General features: G+C 32.4%; 1 non-coding gene across 1 annotated transcript; it reads right to left on the bottom strand.

Moving 5' to 3' along the window:
- Window positions 1–293: 293 nt before the first annotated feature.
- LOC143649008 (U2 spliceosomal RNA) lies at window positions 294–485 on the bottom strand. The gene has a single exon (XR_013158890.1). It is a non-coding gene; the product is annotated as a U2 spliceosomal RNA (small nuclear RNA).
- Window positions 486–9,977: the final 9,492 nt, after the last annotated feature.

The following is a 9,977-nucleotide window of genomic DNA, read 5'->3' as shown; positions in this document are numbered from 1 at the left end:
TGAACCAACATTTTTTTGGTTTATTCTCTATTTATTTATCTCTACTCTAGTCTTTGTTATTTACTCTAATCTTTCTTCTGGCCACTTTGAGTTTAGTTTGCTTTCCTTTTTCTAGACTTCCAGTTATGAGTTTAGGTTTCTGATTTGAGATATTTCTTCTTTCTTAATGTAAACATTTAGAACACTGTTTTTTTTTTTTTTTTTTTTTTTTAGAAAAGGAAACTGGGGCATTTATTCATAATTCAAAAGAAACACCAAATAGGTAGGGGAAGAGATTAAATATAAACCAACAGGGGGTAGGCACCATTCCTGGAAATACTGCAATACCAGGATGATGCGTGGAGTGGATGGAGCGAGCTCCTTTTCCAACTCCCTCTTCCAAAAATCAATTTAATACGTTGTCCCTCAGATAGAGAACATATCAGACATTAAACTGATAAGAACAGATACTACACTTGATCTTAGCCAAAAGGCCGAGAAGCGATAGAACACTATCTTTATATCATCCAATAAATTTTGATATGTTGTGTTTTCATTTTCATTCATCTCAAGATATTTCCTAATTTCCTTTGTGATTTCTTCTTTGGCCCATTGTTTTTTGTTTTTTTTTAGTAGTTTGTTGTTTAATTCTACATATCTGTAAATTTCCCATTTCTCACTCCGTTATCGATTTCTAGCTTTATTCCATTTTGGTCAGAGAAGTTATGATATGACTCTTCAGTCAAAAGGTAAAAATTGGCTGAATGAATAAAAAAGCATGACTCAACCATAAGCTGTTTATGAGAGATTCATTTTAAAGCCAGGGACACAAGTAGGTTGAAAATGACAAGATGGGAAAAAAATATGCCACGAAAATAGTAACCAAGAGAGAGCTGGGATGGTTTTACTCATATCAGAAAAAATATACTTTAACTCAAAGACTGTTAGGAAGAACAAAAAGTCACTATATACTGATAAAAGGTCCGATTCAAGATGACATAACAGTTTTAAATATATATGCCACTAAAGACAGAGCTCCAAAGCATATGAGGCAAATATTTACAGATTTGAAGGGAGAAATACATGGTTCTACATTAATGGTAAGAAAATTAAAAGCACCACTTTCAATAATGGACCAAATATTTAGACAGAAGATCAATAATGAAATAAAATACTTGAATGATGCTATAAAATAAATATTCCTAATAGACATAATAGAACATTTAACCAAAGAGCAGCAAAATACACATTATTCTCTAGTGCACATTGATCATTCCCCAAGAAAGACAATATATTAGGTCACTAAACAAGTCTAATAAATTAAAAAATATTGAACTCATACAATGTAACTTCTAAGTATAGTTCTATTTATTTCCATCCGTATCTTCTATCTGCATCTTGGCTTCAAATGGCTATATTGTACTCAATTAGCAAGTCATCTTTTAATCAAAATTATAGATGATAATCATAGATAAATAAGATCATCATAATAATATTATAAATATTATCAAATATTTATTATGTTCAAAATACTAAAAATTGTTTCCCATACTCTATTTAATTTACTGACCGTACAATTTTTTATATCTTGTTTTATATCCTAAATTCTTAAAGCCATGTATGTGACAAAAATAACAAGATGGAAATAGCACCAGAGAAAATCAGAGGGATGGGAAAAATAAGCATACAAAAATTAAACTGAAGAAAGAGACATATGATACATGTTGTGAAGTTTTGCGTATTCATTAGAACTGTACACCAAATTAGATTTTTAACTTCTCACAGCCAAATCTGGGAAGAGGTGCTTGTGGGTGGTATAATTATTACATAATCACAATGTTTATAAAATGATATCAAACCAATTCTTTGGAAATATACTTTTCTTTGAATGGAGATTTAATGCAATTAATATGTTTGGTCATATAATTTTACTATGATTTTCAAAGTTAAGGAATATGAACATATTTATAACACTTCATACATTTTACCAAATTTCTTTCTTAGATCCAGCGTTGGGTATTGACATGTGATTTTCCAATACAATGCATGCTTATAGTTCCTCTTTTTGTTTTCTTAATTCCTATTTCTTTGATTGCCAGTAAAATGAAATAATTTTCTCATGTGTTTACTTCTAGATGTATTTGCTAGTTTATGAATTGCCCAATGTTTTCTGTCTGTAAGATTTTTGATATGGGGTTTTATGAGAGGAGTTTTGACCCCTGGTATGCTGACACAGTCTATATAGTCAGAAATCTCAAAATAATTAAAGATCTAGCTCACTATATTGGGTTTCAACACAACCAAAACATTTATAACTAATTTAACATTCTTAACTGTGTCAAGATCTAGTTCTTTTTTTGTTCATTCAAGTGTAAAAGACGTAACCTCTTGAATTCTTATGTTCTCTTGGTTTAATATATCATTTAAAGTTGAAGAGAAAAAGAATATATAACAGTGTGGCAATGCATTTTCTCATTTTGTTTATATAGGTCAGATAGGCCTATTATAAGTTTGAAATCCATTAATACCATACATTGGACTATATTTGAACTTTTTATTAAATGTATTTTCAACCAAAAATGTATAAGGTTTTAATCGTTCTAAGACAATCCATTTTTGCTGTAGTCCTCTACTAAAAAAGTAGTAATTTTCTTGATACTTTTTCCAGTTTCCAAACCTTTCTAGGACAATATTAAATCTGCAATTTAAAGACAAATTATATTACTACACTAGTCTATTCATATTACTTGTTTTTCTATGTTATGTTCCTTCCAAAATGTCTTGGACAATCTGTAAATAGTAGGGGTTGGGATTTTTTTTATGTATAAGTATTTACATTTTGTGCTAATCTAGCATTTGTTTTAAAAACAGAACAGCATGCTTCCAAGCACTGCTTTTAATCAGATAGTTCTCTTAGCATGTGGCCTATCTAACTGAGAGCCTCATCTTAGGATGCATTTTTGAATGTTTTGAAGAAATGCTGGATGCAATTCTCTGGTAAAGGCAACCTGCTAGTATTCCATCACGTCTAGTGCATCTGCTCTAGCCACATGCTATGTGAACTTGGACTGCTGGTGTCAGGAGAAAATCACCATTGCCACATGCTATAATGCTTTCCCTGGAAACACATGTTTATAAAAATTCTGCGGGAGCCAAACAAAAGAGAAAAGTGATATAGAGAAAAAGCTCATATCTCCAAATCCAGTCTAGGCCTTTAGAAACTATTGCCTATGTGTTTGAGATCCAGAGTTTGATGGATGTGAGGAATTCCCATAAACTTGAGGGACAGAGCTAAAAAAAACAAAGACAATAATTTGAATCCTTAAGTCTGAAGAGGAGGTTGGAAGGTTAAAGACTGGCTCATTAATGGAATTCATGTTATGTAGAAGTTTTATAATTGAGTCAAATGATTTAACCTCTTTCAAAGACAAATTTGATTCCTGTTTCAAAATATTTAAATAAGAAGAGAATATGGGGGAGAGATGGAAGGGGGTATGGAGATAGAATATCTGTGATCTGGGTAACTTTCCCTGGGATTTCCTTTATCTCACCTAGTGACAATGCATTCAGGCATTCTTAAACTATTCAGAATGAAACATTACCCTGCCAAAATTGTCCCATGTACTCTACTGCAAGAAGATAATCAGAGATCAGTAGTGCTGCTGTCTGATGTTAGAATGAGAGAAAATCAGCTCTGCAGACACTACTGAGCAAGATTTTAATTTGATATGAAGCTGGCATTTTTGATAGTGTAGTTGTTAAACATAAGAGAGCTGTTGGGGAAGGGAGCTATACATCATCAGGATAGCTGGATTTACCAATTTTGGATACTCATCTCAAAAAACAAGAAATCCTTAAATGGCTTATCAAACTTTTCATTTTGTAGTAACCAAACAAAACAACATCATCTCTCTAATTGAAGTGTTCTCTTATTCTGGAAAATATTATGCTCTATGACTTTTACCATTTTTGGTCTTTGGTTTGCCATTTTTTATTTAAAATCCAGTCTAGGAAGGACATCATTGTTATTGATCAGGATTATATTCTGATTGATCAAAATATGCTTAAGAAGTAATAACATTTTGTTTGTTTTTGGAAAAGAATGTAAGGCTGCCCTTCTCAGTTTTCTTAGCTATTGAATGGGGCCAAAATAAACTTTACTTTAGAATTTTATTGGCAATCAGTAGTAGGTGATTACTAAATGAAGCAATCGATATAAAACAAGTAAAATTTGTTTTTAATGCATATAATATTAGATGTACTTCATATTTTTGGTGTTTATATGTAAAATATCTGATGATGGCTATTGATTCTCCAAAAGACTATCATAAAAATCTGTTGATCAAGCAAAGCTAAGTTTTGTGGAAATACGGCAGTAAGAGAGAATAGTCCTTTCTCTCTTAGTCCACTACTTAGTAGTGTTTCAGAATAAGATGTAAGGGGAAGATATTTAAAGAGTTTTAGGGCCTGAACTCAGTGACATAAAACTGGGTTCTGAAAAGTTGTAAATGTATAGGATTGGTCAGATTTTATGATGTAATTAGCTTTAAATTGGCAAACACACAATGGTTAGGGTCTTTAAGAATTGTAAAAGTGGAAACAGCCTAAGAAACTCTGGGACACCATAAAGCAGACCAATATATAGATTATGAGAGTCCTAGAAGAAAAAAAAGTAAGGGACATCAGGAATAGTCAAAGAAATAATGACAAAGAACTCCCCAAACTTAACAAAAGACTTCAATATGCACATTCAAGAGGCCCAGAAAACATCAAACAGGATAAACATTAAGAAAAATATAACCCATCATATATTAGTCTCAGTATTGAATGCAAAGGACAAGGAAGTGTTTTGAAAGCTGCAAGAGAAAAGCAACATTCTATGTACAAGGGAGTCTCAATTAGATTGAGAACTGATTTCTCATCGGAAAACATGGAGGCAAGAAGGCAGTTGGTGGAAATACTTGAGCACTGAAAGAAAACAATCATCAAAGAGGAATTTACATCTGGTAAGATGTTCTTTCAAAAATGAGGGAGACGTTAAGACATTCCCAGATAAACAAAAGCTGAGGGAGTTCATTACCACTAAACCTTCCATAGAAGTAATGCTAAAGGAAGTTGTTCAGATTGAAAGGATAGAACATGACTGTGATTCAAAACAGCATAAAGACATAAAGACCTGAAGTAAAGGTAACCATTTGGGTAAATGTAAATGCCAGTATGATTGCACTGTGTTATTTAGTATTTAACTACACTTCTTCCTTCCTACATGTGCTAAAATGCAAATGCATAGAAAATGGTGATGAATCTATGATTTTGGACATCCAGTGTAGAAAGATATATGTAATAAACACACAAAGAAAAGATAGGGGGATGGAGGAGTGTGATCATTATATATTTAGGATGTTAAATTTTAACTCCATATTAACTAAAAGGAAAATACATGAGAAATATATCCTGATAGAAAAGAGAAGCCATTGATTATGGCACAATATTTAAAAAAAATCAAATAGATATAGAAGTAGACATTAATGGGAAATTGAGGGCTGAAAAAAGGCATATGACTTTCAAAGGCTAAATAGCAAACTTGCAGAAGAGAGCCCTGGATTATCTTTTTAAATGTAAATGATAATTTTAAATGTAAATGATTTAAAGTCTCCAATCAAAAGTTAGAGATAAGCAAAATAGATTAAAAAAAAAAAAGGATTACCCAACTATATGCTGTCTGAAAAGAGTCACGTTACATTAAAAAGTACAAGTAGGTTGAAAGTCACAGGATGGAAAAATATATACAATGCAATTAGTCAAAAGAGAACTGTGGTAGCTATAACAGCATCAGATGAAAAGGACTTTAAGTCAAAAACAGTTTCAAGGGACAAAGATGGTCATTATATATTGATAAAAGGGTCAATTTAAAAAAGCAAGATGTAACAATTATAGATATATATGTACCTAACAGCAGTGCTCCAAAATATATGAAGCAAATACTGTTGGGTATGAGGGTAGAAATATATAGTTCTATATTAATAGTAGGAGAATTTAACAAAACATATTCAGTAATGGATCCATCATCTAGTCAGAAGACCAACAAGGAAATATAAGACTTGAACAATACTCTAAACCAAACAGACCTAACAGATAGACATGTGCAGAACAATTCACCGAAGAACAGAATACACATTCTTCTCAGATGCACATGGATCATTCTTCAGGATTGACCATATATTAAGTCACAAAACGAGTCTTAATTAATTAAAAAAAGTCCATAGAATGATCTTCTCAAACCACAATGGAATGAAACTAGAACCAAATAACATAGGGAAATGGAAAATTCCTAAACAATATACTCTGAAATAATCAATGTATTAAAGAGGAAATCCAAGGAAATTAGGAAATATCTTGAGGTGAATGAAAATGAAATTGCAGCATGCAAAAATTTATGGATTACATCAAAGGCAGTGCTGGAAAGGGACTTTATAAGCTCTTAAGCCTTATGTTAAAAAAGAAAGACTTCAAATATGAGGCCTAACTTGAAAACTGGAAGAACTAGAAAAAAAGAGCAAACTAAAGACAAAGCAAGCAGAAGGAAGAAAATTAAAAAGACTAGAGTGGAAATAAATGAGTTAGAGAACAATAACAAAAAAGAAAATCAACAAAACCAAAAGTTGATTCTTTGAAAAGATCAATAAAATTGACAAATGTTTAGTTAACTGACATAAAAAAGAGAGAGGATATAAATGATGAACATTAGAAATGAAAATGGGGGCAATATCCCACTGCAATTAAATGGCTATAAGCGAATATTATGGACAACTGTATGCCAACAAATTAGAAAACCTAGATGAAATGGATAAATTCCTGGAAGATTTTAATAGATATTTACAAAGAGGATACACAAATTGCTAAAAAGCACCTGAAAAGATTCTTGACATCACTAGCCATCAGGGAAATGCAAATCAAAACCACAATGAGATATCATTTCACATCCACTAGAATTATTATTAATAATTATTATTAAAATAAAACAGAAAACTATGAATGTTAGAGGACATAGTGAAATAAGAGCACTCATTAATTGCTGGTGGGTATGTGAAAAGATCCAGCTGCTGTTGAAAACAGTTTGGCATTTCCTCAGTAAGTGAAATACAGAAGTAATATTTGACCAGGCAATCCCACTGCTAGCTATATATCCAGAAGAATTGAAAGCAGGGACTGAAACTGATATTTACACATTGATGCAGCATTATTCAGAATAGCCCAATGACGGACACAAACCAAGTGTTCATCAGCTGATGAATGGATAAAGACAATGTGAGATATACATAAAATGGAATGTTATTCAATCACAAAAAGTAATGAAGTCCTGATACATGTGACAACATGGATGAATCTTGATAACATTATGATGAATGAAATAAGGCTGACACAAAAGGGCAAATATTGTATGATCTCACTGATATGAACTGATTATAAAAAGCAAATTCATAGAGTTAGAATCTAGAATACAGGTCACCAGGGGATAGAGTGTGTTTAGGAGAATGGGAAGTTTATGTTGAATTTGTACAGAATTTCTATTTAGGTTGATTGCAAAGGTTTGGAAATGGATGGTGGTGATAGAGAACATTATTGCAAGAGTAATTGGCAGCACTGAATCATATCAGTCAATGTGGATAAAAGGGGAAATTTTACGTTGTATATGTTACTAGAATAAAAATTATAAAATAAAACACGGGACTGTATAAAACAGTGAATCCTATTATAGATGATTGTCCACAGTTAATAATAGTACAAGCATGTGAATATTCTTTCCTGAATTATGATAAATGTATGACACTATTATAAGGTGTTAATCATAGGACATTATATTGGAAAGATACACTTAGTAAATAGACTATAATTAAGAGTAACTATTTTAATAATCTTTCATCAATGTAACAAATTTAATTAATGTTCAAAATAGTACAATTACTAGAAATTACTATCATCAATTGAGAAAAATATTCCAGAGCAATACAAGGTGCTACTGGTGAAGTAGTGTATGGGAATCCTATATTTTATGCATGATTATTCTGTAAACCCACAATTTCTCTAATAAAAATAATTTAAAAACCTAGGAATAAATCCAGTGAAATATTTAAAGGAGTTGTACACTGAAAACTAAAAATTATTGCTAAAAGAAGTGAAAGAAGACATAAAGGAAATTCTGGTTTCATGAATTGGAAGACAAAATCATTTTAAGTGCCAGTCCAAACCGAAGTTATTTATAGATTCAATGCAATCCCAATAAAAATTCTAACAGCCTTCTTTGCAGAAATGAAAAAGGCAATCATCAAATTTATGTGGAAGTGTAAGGGGGCCCAAATAGCCAAAGCCATCTTGAAAAAAAAATTGAAATTGAAAGCCTCCATTACCCAATTTTAAAACTTATTACAAAGCCTTGGTGTTCTAGCTTGCTAGCTGCCAGAATGCATTATACCAGAAATGGAATGGCTTTTAAAAATGGTAATTTAATAAGTTGCTAGTTTACAGGTCTAAGGCTGAGAAAATGTCCCAATTAAAACAAGTCTATAGAAATGTCCAATCAAAGGCATCCAGGGAAAGATACCTTGTTTCAAGAAGACCGATGAAGTTCATGGTTTCTCTCTCAAGTGAGAAAGCACATGGTGAATGCAGTCATGGTTTCTCTCTTGTCTGGGAGGGCACATGAAGAGCAAGGTGTCATTTGCTAGCTTTCTCTCCTGGCTTCCTGTTTCATGAAGCTCCCTGGGAGGGATTTTCCTTCTTCATTTCCAAAGTGCTGGCTGATGGACTTTCTGCTTTGTGGTGCTGCAGCATTCTCTGCTCTCTCTGAATCTCTCTCATTCTCCAAAATCTTTCCTCTTTTATAGGATTCCAGAAACTAATCAAGACCCACCCAAATGGGTGAAGACATGCCTCCACCCAATCCAGTTTAAGAACCACTCTTGATTGAATCACATCTCCAGTGAGATGATCCAATTACAGTTTCAAGTATACAATACTGAATAGGGATTTGAAGAAATGGCTCCCTTTACAAAATATGATTGGGATTAAAGCATCGCTTTTCTAGGATACATACATCATTTCAAAACAGCACACATGGTCAACAAAATATCATGAAACTGGAACAAGAACCGACATATAGAGCATTGGAATTGAATTGAGCACTCAGAAATCAACCTTCACATTAAGGTCAACTGATTTTTTTAGAAAGAGACCAAAACCACTCAATTGGGAAACATATGATAAAACATTTGATGGAAACTGGATCTTCACTTCCAAAAAATAAAAAAAAAGAAGAAAGAAAGAAGGACAATCATACCACAGTTCTTATACACAAAATTAACTCAGAATGGATCAAAGACCTTAATATAGGCATCAGAACTATAAAATTCCTAGAAGATGACAGGGAAGCAACTTCAGGATATTGTGTTGGGCAATGATTTGTTAGCCTTTATATTCAAAGCCCAAGCAGAAAAATTAGACAAATGAAACCTAACCACAATTTGCAAACTGTTGCATTGCAAAGGATTTTATCATACAAGTAAGATGACAGTTGACACAATGGAAGAATATATTTGGAAGACACATGTCCAACAAATTTTTAATATCTAGATTATACAAAGAAACCCTTCAACTTAACAAGACAAGCAACCTAATTTCACAAATGGGCAAAAGGCTTAATTAGACATCTCTCCAAAGAAGATATACAACAATGCACAGAAAGCACATGAAAAGATGTTCAACATCATTAGCCATCAGGGAATTGGAAATCAAAATCACAATGAGATACCATTTCACACCCATTAAAAAGGTAGCTATTAAAATAAGGGAAAATTACAAGGGGTGGAGATGATGTGAAGAAATAGGAACAATCATTCATTGTGGGTGGCAATGTAAAATGATATAGATGATGTGGAGAACACTTGGGCATTTCCTCAGAAAGCTAAGCATGGAATTACCATATGATCTTTCCAAACTAC

The sequence above is a fragment of the Tamandua tetradactyla genome, chromosome 10 (assembly GCF_023851605.1).
Source record: "Tamandua tetradactyla isolate mTamTet1 chromosome 10, mTamTet1.pri, whole genome shotgun sequence".
Lineage (NCBI taxonomy): Eukaryota > Metazoa > Chordata > Mammalia > Pilosa > Myrmecophagidae > Tamandua > Tamandua tetradactyla.
Note: the sequence above shows the minus strand (reverse complement) of the source record. Positions and strands in the feature narration are given on the sequence as shown.